The sequence below is a fragment of the Schistocerca serialis genome, chromosome 4 (assembly GCF_023864345.2).
Source record: "Schistocerca serialis cubense isolate TAMUIC-IGC-003099 chromosome 4, iqSchSeri2.2, whole genome shotgun sequence".
Classification (NCBI taxonomy): domain Eukaryota; kingdom Metazoa; phylum Arthropoda; class Insecta; order Orthoptera; family Acrididae; genus Schistocerca; species Schistocerca serialis.
The window spans coordinates 195,683,813-195,699,104 of NC_064641.1; the positions used below are offsets into that span (position 1 = coordinate 195,683,813).

Genomic DNA, 15,292 nt, shown 5'->3' on the forward strand with positions numbered 1-15,292 from the left:
CTGAGGAGGAAAAAATTAATGTTTCGTCTCTTCATTTCAGTTAATAATCTAGCTACTGCCGAGAAAATCCGATATGTCAAAGTTGATTGTGCTTCGAAAACAATCAGAATAGGTTCTGGGTTCGAATCCCTGTCCAACACAAAGCTTTACCTCACTGCATTTCATGAAAGTTACTTGTGAAGAAGCAGTATTTAACATCTCTCATAGTTCGTTAACAGGGACAATACATGCTGGGTAGGAATTCGCGACCGTTAAAAATGTTTACGTTGTGTAATTTAAAGTTGATATTTGTTAACTGATACTGTCTAAAATCGAGGTATATCACTTTCTGTATGCCTAGTCAGGAATGACTGTTAATTTCCGTCAGTCATGAAATCTTAGTCTGCACGACCTGGGTTTGAATCCATATGCAGAACGAGTCGGTTCGTCGTGTCATTTGAAGTTCATACATATTCTAAACTAGCTGCTCGTGAATAACGTAAATTTTTAATGACATTTTGTGTTAAATAACAAGTATGGTATGTTACTTTGAAGAGGAAATCATGAAGACGACGAACTTACTACGTGCATTACCTATCTGACGTAATAATGAGAATGTTAACATTTCAGTTATGTCATTTATTGCAATAAATGTGCGCTTACAAGCCTTAAGGACAGTATTATCTGTGATGAGGTGTTCTCTGATATTTTTAGCATCGTGGTATTACTTTACATCCTGAGTTATTGCGATACAGAGCAGGGTTTTCTAGTGGTGACTTGTTGGAACCATTTTCAATAGTCAAACGACTGAATCAAGGAGCGATTAGAGGGCCTGCTAGTCAGCTGCGTTATGTAGGTTGCATGGGAATCAGGAGAAATGCAATCCAGGTTGTTCGTATACTTTTGAGCATGACTGTACTTCGTTATCAATCCGATTAGGTGCTGGGTTCGCATCCCTGTCACAAGCTTTATATGATGGCATTTCAATTTTAAACATGAGCATACCTTGTTCCTTGTGAATGACACCATATTAAACGTTGTTGGGGGTAGTTCCCAGGACGGTAACTGTTATGACAGGATTCACAGTTCAGTACAAACATTTTCGTCATTTATTTTCAGGATCTGAATTGATAACTGATACTGGTGCAAACGTCTATACTTCACGTCTCTTTGTGCCGAGTGATCCGGTCTCTATAAGGCACAAACAAAGCTTAGCTTAGTTAGCAATGGCTATAGGTGCTGGGTTTCAATCCAGGTCCAGAACGACGACGTTGGTCATGTCATTTAAAGTTCAAATATGTGTACACGTGAAACTTCCTGGCAGATTAAAACTGTGTGCCCGACCGAGACTCGAACTCGGGACCTTTGCCTTTCGCGGGCAAGTGCTCTACCAACTGAGCTACCGAAGCACGACTCACGCCCGGTACTCACAGCTTTACTTCTGCCGGTACCTCGTGAGTCGTGCTTCGGTAGCTCAGTTGGTAGAGCACTTTCCCGCGAAAGGCAAAGGTCCCGAGTTCGAGTCTCGGTCGGGCACACAGTTTTAATCTGCCAGGAAGTTTCATATCAGCGCACACTCCGCTGCAGAGTGAAAATCTCATTCTGGATGTGGACACGTAGCTGTTGATATGTTACGAGAACAATGATATTACTGGTGATTCGCTGTTAATGTCGAGATTTCCTTAGAGTGCTTGTTGCCGTTAGTCGCGTTTTTCTACTGGTTCGTCCAATATCCAGTTTCCAGAGCCACTCGCCGTTGAGCGACCTTCAGCACGTGGATGGAAAATCTTTTAGAGAGCGAAAAACTTTTTTCCAATTGCGTACAGCTTTGTAATTCCATATATTGTCTCAAGTATTTAATTTTGACTAAGGATTACTGTACGAAATATGTAAAATAATCCTTTTTCTCAGAACTTTTGGAATGTCACTTGTTGTAATTAAGGTTGGTTATTAGTGTTATGGGGTGTCTCATCGCTAAGAACGTGTTTTCTAATATGTTTTGTATGACGATATTAGTTGACGCTTAGACTGACTGCCATAAAGACCTTTGGTCTCTTAGTAGTCTCTTGCGGTACCCATTGTGTGTAGTCAAACGACTGTACCCCACGGGGTTTTGGTGTTTAGAGGACCTGCAACACTGTACCTGCCAAATGTTGTCCAGGAAATCGACAGATTTCTAAGGTTCCGTGATGTTGTGGGGAGGATTTCGTGTTTATAGCCGTAAGGAACATGTCATTTTCTGTAGTCAGCTTACCTCCAGGCAGGACATCGAACAGTTCGTGCTGGACCAAGTGATGGCTGCTGCATGTGATATTAAAAGACAATAGCTTCTAACGACAGGGCCTATTTGGGGGGTCAGTAGGAGTGTGCGAAGCCTGGACATTGAAGTAACAGAATGATTGGCGGTGAGTCTTGCCCTAAACCTCATCGTACAAATATGGAGAATGCTTAACAGATGTGTTCGTGGTCGTCCTGTTCCGCCAAAGGCTCTTCAAGAACTGTCACGGGCTCCCATTGAATAATGGTAACGGATACCACAGAGTGTGATCTCAGCAGACTTGTACGGAGCGAGCCACGTAGGTGTCATGCAGTGGTAAACGCTCACGGAAGGCATACATATTATAGAAGGTCTCAAAGTCCAATGAAAAGTACCCAGGATGACGGAATGAATGATTGTTTCCGCTTTGTTTCCAGCACCTGTAGGGCATTTCAGTTCTTTTTTTTTATGTAAACGATAGAGGGTGTAATAATGTTTACTTCATTTGCGACACGTAAAGGTATAATTTGGTAACGTACCCAGTCTTCAGTTACGGCTCAATGAAATATGGCACACGCCCGAAGTCTCGTTCTTCTGATTCTTTTGAGCAGGGTAATTTGTGTGTGTGTGTGTGTGTGTGTGTGTGTGTGTGTGTGTGAGAGAGAGAGAGAGACAGAGCACGTTGCTCATCCTGAGCGAAACATTAGCCACACGTACTGTCTACCCTGAGTGAACAGCTTGAGCAGCGTTAACGTGGCCGTCAGCCCACTCCTCGCTGTCCGGAAGCATGCCGCCTGCTCTGTGACGCAGGCCCTGGAGGGCGCAGCTCGGCGCCCACTCGCAGCTAATGGCTCGCCTCCGTGTGCTCACACACGTGATTACTCACTCTGTCCCCGGCACGGTAGCAGGTCTGCTGGCGCTGACACCGCTGCTGTACTCCACACCATACACACACGCCCCCAGGTGCCGGCCCGTCTCCGGCGGAAACCGGTTCTCCTTGTCCGCTTTCTTCCCGACCACCTTAGCCTTGAACACCGCTGCCCTTATTCTGGGTCGTTAACCTGCTGGCGGAAGTCTTACGCAGCGAGGTTCTGCTGTGGCTGAGGCCAAAACGATGTCACTCCACTAGACAGCACTGTTTGTTTTGTGAACACGCGCAGCGGCTCATTCGAAATCTCTACATCGACGTCTACATAATTACTCTACAGCTCACAATTAAGTGCCTTAATGGGTGTCGATGTGACTTGTGCAACTTTCCAGTCTTTGCATTCGGATCTTTCTAGTAGTGAGCGGTTGTCAACATGATTACTCTACAAATGGTTCAAATGGCTCTACGCACTATGCGACTTAACATCTGAGGTCATCAGCCCCTAGCCTTAGAACTACTTAAACCTAACTAACCTAAGGACATCATACACATCCATGCCCGAGGCTGGATTAGAACCTGCGACCGTAGCAGCGGCGCGGTTCCGGACTCAAGCGCCTAGATCCGCTCGGCCACAGCTGCCGGCGATTACTCTACAATTCACAATTAAGTGCCTCTATTGGGTGTTGATGTGACTTGTGCAACTTTCCAGTCTTTGGGTACAGGTCTTTCCGTGTATACTATTACTAAGTATGGAGCTATTGCATCAGCTTATTCTGAAAGGAACCTAACTGGTATATAATCTGGACCAGAGACCTTGCCTTTATTAAGTGTTCTAAGCTGCTTCGCTACACCGAGAATATCTACTTCCAAGCCAGTCATGTTGACAGTTGTTCTTGATTCGAATTGTGCAACATTTACTTCGTTTTCTTTTGTGAAGGAATTTCGGAAAACCGAGTTCAGTAAATCTGCTTTAGTGACACTGTCGTCAATAACATCACTATTGTTATTGCGCAGTGAAGGCACTGACTGATACCGTCTTACTGCTCGTGTACTTTACATACGACTTTGGGTTTTCTGCCAGATTTCGGTAGAGATAGTTTCGTTGTGGAAACTATTAAAAGCATCTCGCACTGAAGTTCGTGCTGAATTTCAAGCTTCCGAAAACCTTCTCCAATATTAGGGATTTTGTAATCTTTTAAAACTGGCGTGCTGTTTTCGTTGGCCGGCCGGATTGGCCGAGCGGTTCTAGGCGCTACAGTCAGGAACCGCGCGACCGCTACGGTCGCAGGTTCGAACCCTACCTCGGGCATGGACGTTGTGTTGTCCTTAGGTTAGTTAGGTTTAAGTAGTTTTAAGTTCTAGGGGACTGATGACCTCAGCAGTTAAGTCCCATAGTGCTCAGAGCCATTTGAACCATTTGTTTTTGTTGCTTCCGCAAAAGTGTTCCGACCTGTTTTGTGTCCGTTGGGGGATCAGTACCATCTCTTATTAATATATTTGGTATACATCGCTCTCAACTGCCATCAATACTATTTCTTTGAATTTAATCCATATCTGTTAAACGCTTACATAGATTGGAACGAGTGATTACTGTCTCTCAGAAGGGTGTGAAGCGAATTTTTAATTGTTTTTTTTTTCTTTTTCTTTTTAGCAGAGACATTTTGCGTTTATTTGTGTTGGGTTTGGATTTTACGGAGTTCAGTCTCCCTAAATAACCTTGTGATCACCTCTATCTGTCATGATGCTTCCTGCTTTATGTTTAGTCAGGATTATTTGTTCGCCGGCCGGTGTGGCCGTGCTGTTCTAGGCGCTTCAGGCTGGAACCGCGTGAGCGCTACGGTCGCAGGTTCGAATCCTGCCTCGGGCATGGATGTGTGTGATGTCCTTAGGTTAGTTAGGTTTAAGTAGTTCTAAGTTCTAGGGGACTGATGACCTCAGATGTTAAGTCCCATAGTGCTCAGAGCCATTAGATTTTTTATTTGTTCAAAACAATTTTCTGAGTAAACATTCAGTGAGATTTCGGACAATGGTTTATGCCTACCACCGACTTTAAATCTGCATTTTCGCCAACATATCGAGGTTAGATTGAACTCATCGCCAACTATAATTGTATGAGTGATGAAAATCTGTATTCGACTTTTACAGTGACTCCACTTTCAAGTAATGCTGTCGAGGTCTCCTACACTACATTTACATAAGGCACAACTAGCAGAAGGCGAAAACCGACTTTCTGAAATCCATTTCCACTGATGTCAATTAATTTTTCGTGGTTGAGGTTCGCAGTACGTAAAGTTTTGGAAGACGTCATAGCCGTTTTTGACGGCAAATACTATTTATTCATCATGCAGTTTCGGTAGTTTGGATACTTTCAAGAAAATTACTGCCAAATTTTACTGCATCAGCAGGTGAATAATTAAAAAAAAGTTGAGATGTACGAGGGGCGTTCAACAAGTTAAGCAATACTTTTACTTTATATTTTTGAAAGCAGGTTGGTTTTATTCAGTATTTCAGTACATCATATTATTCCCCATTATTTTAGGTACAAAACCCAATTTTTCAATATAACCTCCGTTCAGTGCGACGGCCTTACTCCACCTTACAGAGAGGGCCTGTATGTACGCGTGGTGCCACTCTACTGGTCAACCTCGAAGCCATTGTCTTGCTGCATCAATAACCTCCACATCATCCAAGTACTGCTTCCTGCGGAGTGCGTTCTTTATTGGGCCACAGAGATGGAAGTCGGAAGGGGCTTGATTCCGGCCAGTAGGGTGGATGAGGAAGAACAGTTCAGTGAAGTTTTGGGAGCTCCTCTGGGGTGTGCGAAGACTTGTGTGAGGCCTTGCCGTTGTTATGGAATACGAGAAATTTGTTTGTATTTGTCGCGACGAACACGCTGAAGTCGTTTCTTCAATTTCCTGAGGGTAGCGGAACACGTATCAGAGTTGATCGTCGCACCACGAGGGAGAATATTAAACAAAATAGTCCCTCGAGAGTTCCGGAAGACCTTCCCCAGGTCATTACCGGTTGAGGATGCGGCTTCAGTCTTTTTCTTCGGAGGAGAGATGGTGTGGCGCCACTCCATGGATTGCCGTTTTGGTTCCAGTTCGAAGTTATCAACCCATGTTTCATCGCCTGTGACGATGTACGTCAAACAGTTCCCACGATCGGGCTCGTAACGCGCAGGCACAGACGGTCCTTTGTTGCTCTTTATGGTCTTCTGTTAGGCGTCGCCGGCCGGAGTGGCCGAGCAGTTCTAGGCGCTTCAGTCTGGAACCGCGCGACCGCTACGGTCGCAGGTTCGAATCCAGCCTCGGGCATGGATGTGTGTGATGTCCTTAGGTTAGTTAGGTTTAAGTAGTTCTAAGTTAAGTCCCATAGTGCTCACAGCCTTTTGAACCAGACTGAGATTCATTGGAAGAATCCTAAGGAAATGCAATCCGAAAACAAAGGAAGTAGGTTACAGTACGCTTGTTCGCCCACTGCTTGAATACTGCTCAGCAGTGTGGGATCCGTACCAGATAGGGTTGATAGAAGAGATAGAGAAGATCCAACGGAGAGCAGCGCGCTTCGTTACAGGATCATTTAGTAATCGCGAAAGCGTTACGGAGATGATAGATAAACTCCAGTGGAAGACTCTGCAGGAGAGACGCTCAGTAGCTCGGTACGGGCTTTTGTTGAAGTTTCGAGAACATACTTTCACCGAGGAGTCAAGCAGTATATTGCTCTCTCCTACGTATATCTCGCGAAGGGACCATGAGGATAAAATCAGAGAGATTAGAGCCCACACAGAGGCATACCGACAATCCTTCTTTCCACGAACAATACGAGACTGGAATAGAAGGGAGAACCGATAGAGGTACTCAAGGTACCCTCCGCCTTACACCGTCAGGTGGCTTGCGGGGTATGGATATCGATGTAGATTTTGTTAGGCATCGAGGAACCCAGCAGGCATACACCCCAACTGATGGGTGGGTGTGTCAGCACATGCAACAGAAACGTGAAGTTGTGCAGCAATGTGTTTGGTTGTGATCCATCTATCAACGTCTGCACGTTCCAGCACACCAGTCACACCAGTGGACGGTCCGCCGGGGAGCTGGAGATGGACAGGTTTGTGCGAATTGCTGCAATGATGATACCTCATTCAACGACTCATCATGCTTTTATTCACTGGCATTTTGCATTCTGCAAGCGCCTATGAATATCCGCCAGAAACTTGAAAACGAAGGCTAAGTTCAATTTTTGGTGTGAGGTTTCCGCTTCCTTTGTAAAATATAGTAAAATCTACGGCACTGAGCTTAACAGTAAATAATATATCGTAAAATATTTCTGACTTTCTGTTAACAGTAATATGGTTCACGCGATAGATATCACGCTAGTTGCCTGAAATGTTAATAGTATATAATGAGCTCTAAATGAATACTTATATGTATATTAAATAGAAAAATTGAGAGTACTAGCTGTTATATCAATAAATATATCTTTTTTTGAGGAGGTAATGATTTACAGTTTCTATGAAATATTGAAACTTATCACACAGTCGGTTTCAGTCGTTGACAGACCATTTTCTAATGTCAACTTTTCATAACTGGGATTTACTGTCATGTAAATTTTTTTGAAAGACATCATATTTACGCCAGTGACCGTAAAACATTTTATTTCCACTATTGAAATTTCAGCTTTAGGCCATTATCAGGTGCAGATGTTTTGGCTTTAAGCCATTTCTACTTTATACATGTATAAATGTGTCAGCCTGTATAAAGTTGACATGGCTTAAAGCCAAAACATCTGCACAAGATAATGGCCTAAGGCCGAAATTTCAATAGTGGAAATAAAAAGTTTAACAGTCACTGGCGTAAACATGATGTCTTTCAAAAATTTTTCTAGTGTACTTTGAAATCGTAATCAGACGCGATGTAACTCATAACCATAATAAATCATCATGGCACAAGCCAACCTCTTCATTTAAATCCAAGCAAAAGAGCATACAGCGTCCCGTAATTTAGTGATGAAGCAGTTTTCACTGAATTACGACAGACTGTATGTGTTCTGCCTTACAACTGAATGGGCAAGTTGGCTTGTGCTGTGATGATTTATGATGGTTACGAGTTGCGTCACATCTGATTACGATTTCAAAGAACACCAGAAGACTGTCTGTTAACTATCGTAACCGGTAGTGTAATAAATTTTGGAATAATACGGATATGTGAAACCATGAGTTTTCAAATGCATTTTCTGCACTTTTAGGTTTATTTAAACATATAACGGCGTATCACTCAGCCACTGTAACTGGTTACGATTTCTTAGCCATCTATACATCCGAGTCTGGTGGTTTAGCGACAAAGTCTGCCTGGAAACCGAGAGATCGTAGTATCGAATCCCTGTCGAGTCCCGGAATTTTCTGTCCGCCTTTAACCTAGCCTTCACATCTGATAGATGTGAAGAATCGCCAGGAAAGATACGTGGTTGAGTTTACATATTAAACTGAAGATCCCCTATCTCCAGTGGAATTACTGGAGTAGTTTAAGAACACGCAAGTCTCCTAAGTGGCTTCTAACAAAAGATTTGGACCGGGCCATTGAGCCATTGGCAATCAACTGTGTAGTCACCTTCTCCACCCCTAAATCTTACAGTATGCATGGAAAAAAAAAATGGTTCAAATGGCTCTGAGCACTATGAGACTTAACTTCTGAGGCCATCAGTCGCCTAGAACTGAGAACTACTTAAACCTAACTAACCTAAGGACATCACACACATCCATGCCCGAGGCAGGATTCGAACCTGCGACCGTAGCGGTCGCTCGGTTCCAGACTGTAGCGCTTAGAACCGCACGGCAACTCAGGCCGGCAGTATGCATGGAGATGTCTCGTGCAAGTAAGCACAACACAGCAGTGCTACGGCTGAACGTAGTAAATACGATCTGGAGCCAACAGTAATTTAATCTAATGTTGTTTAGTATGATATTTGCACTTTCTTGTGAAATTCAGTGTGTTAGATAAATTTTTATTTCCTCGCCTCCGACTTCCCTTCACTCTCTATCTCTCTCTCTCTCTCTCTCTCTCTCTCTCTCTCTCTCTCTCTCTCTCCCTCCCTCCGTCCCCCCCCCCCTCGAAGGACCGCCACCTTGCAAGATCGTATTGAACAAACTAATTTGTCTTTCATAATCTAAAAGTTTCGCTGAGATTGAATGTTTAATAATAAAAGCCCTGCTACTGTATTTATAACTGAAGGCAATATTTATTACATAAAACGTTTACATCTGCCTTCGTATAGCTCCGGATTTTCCGCAGTGCTAGCCTGCTGTACGCTAGGGTGACCTTTCTAAGGCACTTTTTCCTTGAATTATGATTTTTCATGGACTTCGCCCTAGTTTGTTTTCGTTCCATGTACAACTGAGCTGTGTGAAATTTGGGGGGAGGCCAGAATATATACAGGGTGTCCCAGCTATCTTGTCCACCCAAAATATCTCTGGAACAATAAAAGCTATTGGAAAACGACTTTCAGCGGTATCAATGTAGGGCTGCTGGGGCTCATGAATGTACATATTTTGAAACATTCTAAAAGGAAAGCATATGTATTTTTTAACACAAACTTATCTTTTTTTAAATGGACCTCCTATATTTTTTCTTCAGCTATCCATAGTATAACAAAGCACATACACAATGGCGTTGATTGCATCGCAATATTTCCATTACATCCAGAGATATTGAGACGAGAAGTTGACGCTTGAAACACCCGACATGCGCCGCTAGCGCACGTCCTGAGGCTCAGGCGTAAACCCATGCTGCCCGTAATCGCGATATGATTGACATGTGTAATCACACCTCCATACTTATCAAGAGGGACACTTACTTCACAAACACATCGCGATTACGGGCAGCATGGAGTTCTCGCCTGAGCCTCAGGACGTACGCTAGCAGCGCATGTCGGGTGTTTCAAGCGTCAACTTCGCATCTCAATATCTCGGGATGTAATGGGAATATTGCGATGCAATCAACGCCATTGTGTATGTGCTTTGTCATGCTATGGATTGCTGAAGAAAAAATATAGGAGGTCCATTTAAAAAAAGATAAGTTTGTGTTAAGAAACACATAGGCTTTCGTTTTAGAATGTTTCCAAATATGTACATTCATGGGCCCCAGCCCTACATTGATTCCGGTGAAAGTCGTTTTCCAATAGCTGTTATTGTTCCAGAGATATTTTGTGTGGACAAGATAGCTGGGACACCCTGTATATATATATATATATGAAAAGTTCATTCATTTCCTAAGGGAGATAGCTTAATAGCTTACTTACTTGCAGTGTGCGATTTGTGCTTTTACCAGTCGGGGGGATGTCTTAGGGGTTTAGTATAATTAAATAATTATATATGTTACTAGCTTGGACCGTGGCGTTACCCATGGTTAAACAGTTATTAATAAATAGATGTTAATGCCGAAACTCAGTATTCACGCATATGCACTATCAGAAAAGCCACTTTGTGAGATGTTTTAGTAAACCTTCAAATTTACGTCTCTCCTGAGTTGATCAGGAACCATCATGTCTCAGTTTTTCAAAAAGATGGACAAGAGAACTGTTACTTTCAAGAAAAGCTCGAAAAGCATTAAATGAGGAAGCAACCCAACGTACCCGAAAAATACGGCCTAATTTTAATAGCTGCGAGGATAATTCTTGTGAAACACTTTGTAGTAGTCTCTGATTTTTGGGACTTCGAGAAAACACAGAATATAAGGAATCTAAAAAATCCTGTATATGGTATACATCTGCTACATCATTCATAACATCGTGGACAGCTAATTTCATTTTGTGATTCATACAATGAATGACAGTTAAATCCTGATGTAAAAGACTACGCAGCAGAGCGGCTACGCCTTTGTAAGGTGCAAGCATTGTTGAGCCACCATCTGTTGCGATAACTACAAGGTGGTTATTTAGTTCACCATTTGTAATGCCATACTTTCCAAGAGCAGCTAACAGTGTGCTGAAAATGCATTCTCCTGTCCCACTTTCTAATTCAACAATGTCAAAGAAATAATCGCAAGCAACTCCCTCAAAGGACAAACATACACTCCTGGAAATTGAAATAAGAACACCGTGAATTCACTGTCCCAGGAAGGGGAAACTTTATTGACACATTCCTGGGGTCAGATACATCACATGATCACACTGACAGAACCACAGGCACATAGACACAGGCAACAGAGCATGCACAATGTCGGCACTAGTACAGTGTATATCCACCTTTCGCAGCAATGCAGGCTGCTATTCTCCCATGGAGACGATCGTAGAGATGCTGGATGTAGTCCTGTGGAACGGCTTGCCATGCCATTTCCACCTGGCGCCTCAGTTGGACCAGCGTTCGTGCTGGACGTGCAGACCGCGTGAGACGACGCTTCATCCAGTCCCAAACATGCTCAATGGGGGACAGATCCGGAGATCTTGCTGGCCAGGGTAGTTGACTTACACCTTCTAGAGCACGTTGGGTGGCACGGGATACATGCGGACGTGCATTGTCCTGTTGGAACAGCAAGTTCCCTTGCCGGTCTAGGAATGGTAGAACGATGGGTTCGATGACGGTTTGGATGTACCGTGCACTATTCAGTGTCCTCTCGACGATCACCAGTGGTGTACGGCCAGTGTACGAGATCGCTCCCCACACCATGATGCCGGGTGTTGGCCCTGTGTGCCTCGGTCGTATGCAGTCCTGATTGTGGCGCTCACCTGCACGGCACCAAACACGCATACGATCATCATTGGCACCAAGGCAGAAGCGACTCTCATCGCTGAAGACGACACGTCTCCATTCGTCCCTCCATTCACGCCTGTCGCGACACCACTGGAGGCGGGCTGCACGATGTTGGGGCGTGAGCGGAAGACGGCCTAACGGTGTGCGGGACCGTAGCCCAGCTTCATGGAGACGGTTGCGAATGGTCCTCGCCGATACCCCAGGAGCAACAGTGTCCCTAATTTGCTGGGAAGTGGCGGTGCGGTCCCCTACGGCACTGCGTAGGATCCTACGGTCTTGGCGTGCATCCGTGCGTCGCTGCGGTCCGGTCCCAGGTCGACGGGCACGTGCACCTTCCGCCGACCACTGGCGACAACATCGATGTACTGTGGAGACCTCACGCCCCACGTGTTGAGCAATTCGGCGGTACGTCCACCCGGCCTCCCGCATGCCCACTATACGGCCTCGCTCAAAGTCCGTCAACTGCACATACGGTTCACGTCCACGCTGTCGCGGCATGCTACCAGTGTTAAAGACTGCGATGGAGCTCCGTATGCCACGGCAAACTGGCTGACACTGACGGCGGCGGTGCACAAATGCTGCGCAGCTAGCGCCATTCGACGGCCAACACCGCGGTTCCTGGTGTGTCCGCTGTGCCGTGCGTGTGATCATTGCTTGTACAGCCCTCTCGCAGTGTCCGGAGCAAGTATGGTGGGTCTGACACACCGGTGTCAATGTGTTCTTTTTTCCATTTCCAGGAGTGTATATATATATTATTAAACAAGTTTTATTGGAAACCGTTGTACTTTCGTCCATCATGATACAAGCTCGCAAGTAAACGGATGACGCACCTTAGACAAAAGCAACAATGACAACATGATACCGATGATTTAGTTCTAAACATTTTGAAATGCTTAACTACTACATGCACGGAGAGCTGCACCAAATCAGTCTCTGGACTGAAGACAACAACAATAACTAGTAGGTAACACTTTTTCAAAATTAATAAGCAAACATATTAATAGTATTAATAGTAAGACTATATTAAAAACTTTCAGTGTTCGGCTCCACAAATTTAAATTATATGTAAAGTTTAACTTCAGTGCGTGGGAAATAAGCGTCCCAGGTTGGGATGCATAAACTAAAACCAGAGGAGGGGATGGTCTGATGCAGAGAGGCGGAAATCCCCCCATCCCCCCCTGCAAATCGCACACTGCTTACTTGACATGATATATATTCGCAGCAGCAAACACGAACCACCGTCGGTTGTGTTTGGAATGTCGAAATGAGAATTTGTGCCGGACTGGGACTCGAACCTGGATTTCCCGTTTTACGCGAGCGGTCGCCTTAAACGCTTCGGGCATCTGAGCACGAATCACGGCGAGGCCCATGTTTCCATACGTTGGTATCACAACCTGCACTCCTGAGTTACGCATAATCCCGTACAGGAAGAACTATTTTTATTGAGATTCGAGGGCTTGGTATTGTCGAATATATACGAAATCGCAATGTGTCTGTTATTCAGAAGTACGATGCTATGTTCCTTCGGACAAGACTGTGTTCACCAACAGCATATTTGTCGAAATCATGATATTGAACGTGGAACCGGTGTCTTGTGCAGCATTCTGAAACCGTTCTTGTTGACCGACCAATATACTCATAATTTCTACCGCATTAACGAGGAATTTCGCTGAGCACAGCATCTCTTTAATTTCTTTGGGCGATCGGAAAAGGATTGAAAACCGAGTCCGCCCAGGCCTCTGCCTGTTTCATTTGTTATACCTCTACAAAACTTTAAAATAATTTTTGGTTCCAATCTTCTGAAACGGGTGCATTCTGCTAAATCAGAACTGAAAACTATCAAGTCACTGAGTCTAGAGAAGGGACTATTAGAAAAATGTTAACAGGGTACAAGTATGTATGCATGAAAACCCAAAAATTATCAATAATGTGAATGAACAACCTGTTTCTAATAAAACAAGAACATCGTTTACTTGATCTGAGTTCCTCACGATAGATCATTCAAAGAGACGATTTTGTTACTCAGATGTAGAGCCCGAGAGACGTCCCTTCCCCTTTTGCTACTGAATCCAAACTAAACACAAACTAAACTACGACGTAGCACAAGGAATATATCGAAATAAGAGCCCAGCATCTGCATACTGTATTTCATTCTGAAACATCAAACAGTGCTGTGCTTCTCTGAATTCCAACTAGTGCTTTGTGATTCGTAGATTTCTGTCTGTGAGGGAACTTTCAGCGGCAGATGTAAAAAATACGGAGGTTTGTTTATAAAGCGAACGAAAGTCAAAGCATCTCTAGACACAGACTCCCGGTATGTATAAGGAAGCGAAGTTCGCGAGCGTACTGAATAAACTCTATTTTGTAATTTCAGCTGGCTTCGCGGGAATACAAACATTTATACATTGCCCTCCCGCACACTGCAAACATTGATTCAGCAGCAACTAAAATGTGTTCGGCGGGCATCTGAATCGTTAACAGCAAGGGTGGAAATCGCTTATCCCAATGGAGATTCCGGGCCGGAATAAACTATTTACTTATTTTTAGAGCAAATATTTTGCTGCAAGTAGCTGCCAATATGCGTAGCAACTTAATATACTCGCATGCTTCAAATAAACTGATATTTGCCACTTTCACGGAGAGATTAACTGGGAGTAGCGCCCTCCTTTTTCTCTGCCCATGAAGCGCTTATCAAATAAGAGTGAACATTTGTTTCCTGACTTTTCTGTAGCTTATTAGCGTTGTCCTTTCTGAAGGAAGCTGTCTAGAATTTCAGTGCTGATCTGTGTGCATTATCTAAATGAGCAAAGACTGAAAATGAAGTTAACACATCTTTCTTGGCCTCTGCAATTAACATATTTTTTACTATCAGGACACAGTTATTTCTATTGGAAAAGTACAATGAGGTCCCTTGCGGTCCTCAAACATATCACAAGAAAGAGGAACAGTTTCATCGTGAAGAAGGGCATTGGATAATCACTCGGGATTAATGAAATGAGAACCCTGGATGATGATGAGATGTTTAGGATGTGAAATATCCTCCTGCACTGTGTTAGGTGCATGATCAGTCATGTATACTGCAACAGCTGAACACACGTTTTAAAATTACAGCACAGCATGCTATCAAATACAAATATTTCAGCGCCGCCGTTTCGTGTAGGGTGTCCATAATTAAAGTTCGAGTATCAAAATGCTGTATAAAGAAATCCAGTGCTCAAAATTACTCAAATTTGAACAGCGTATTATTGACGCAAGAAGAAACGTCATGGAACGAAAAAAATTAACGAAAATTTGACCAGTAGATGGCGCCGTAAGCGTTGAAATGTGCACGCCAATAAATGTGCGGCACACGGCTGTTCCTCAGTGAGCGTCTAGACTTCCAACTTGGCTGTCTCCACGAAGGATCGCATGCTACTTGTAGAGCTCTTTAACAAGAACTGTGACT

At 43.9% G+C, this 15,292-nt stretch overlaps 1 protein-coding gene across 1 annotated transcript in view; it reads right to left on the bottom strand.

The window, feature by feature from the left end:
• Window positions 1-15,292, bottom strand: part of LOC126475297 (ATP-binding cassette sub-family G member 1) — a 498,031-nt gene that overhangs the window by 76,337 nt on the left and 406,402 nt on the right. The window lies entirely within an intron of this gene.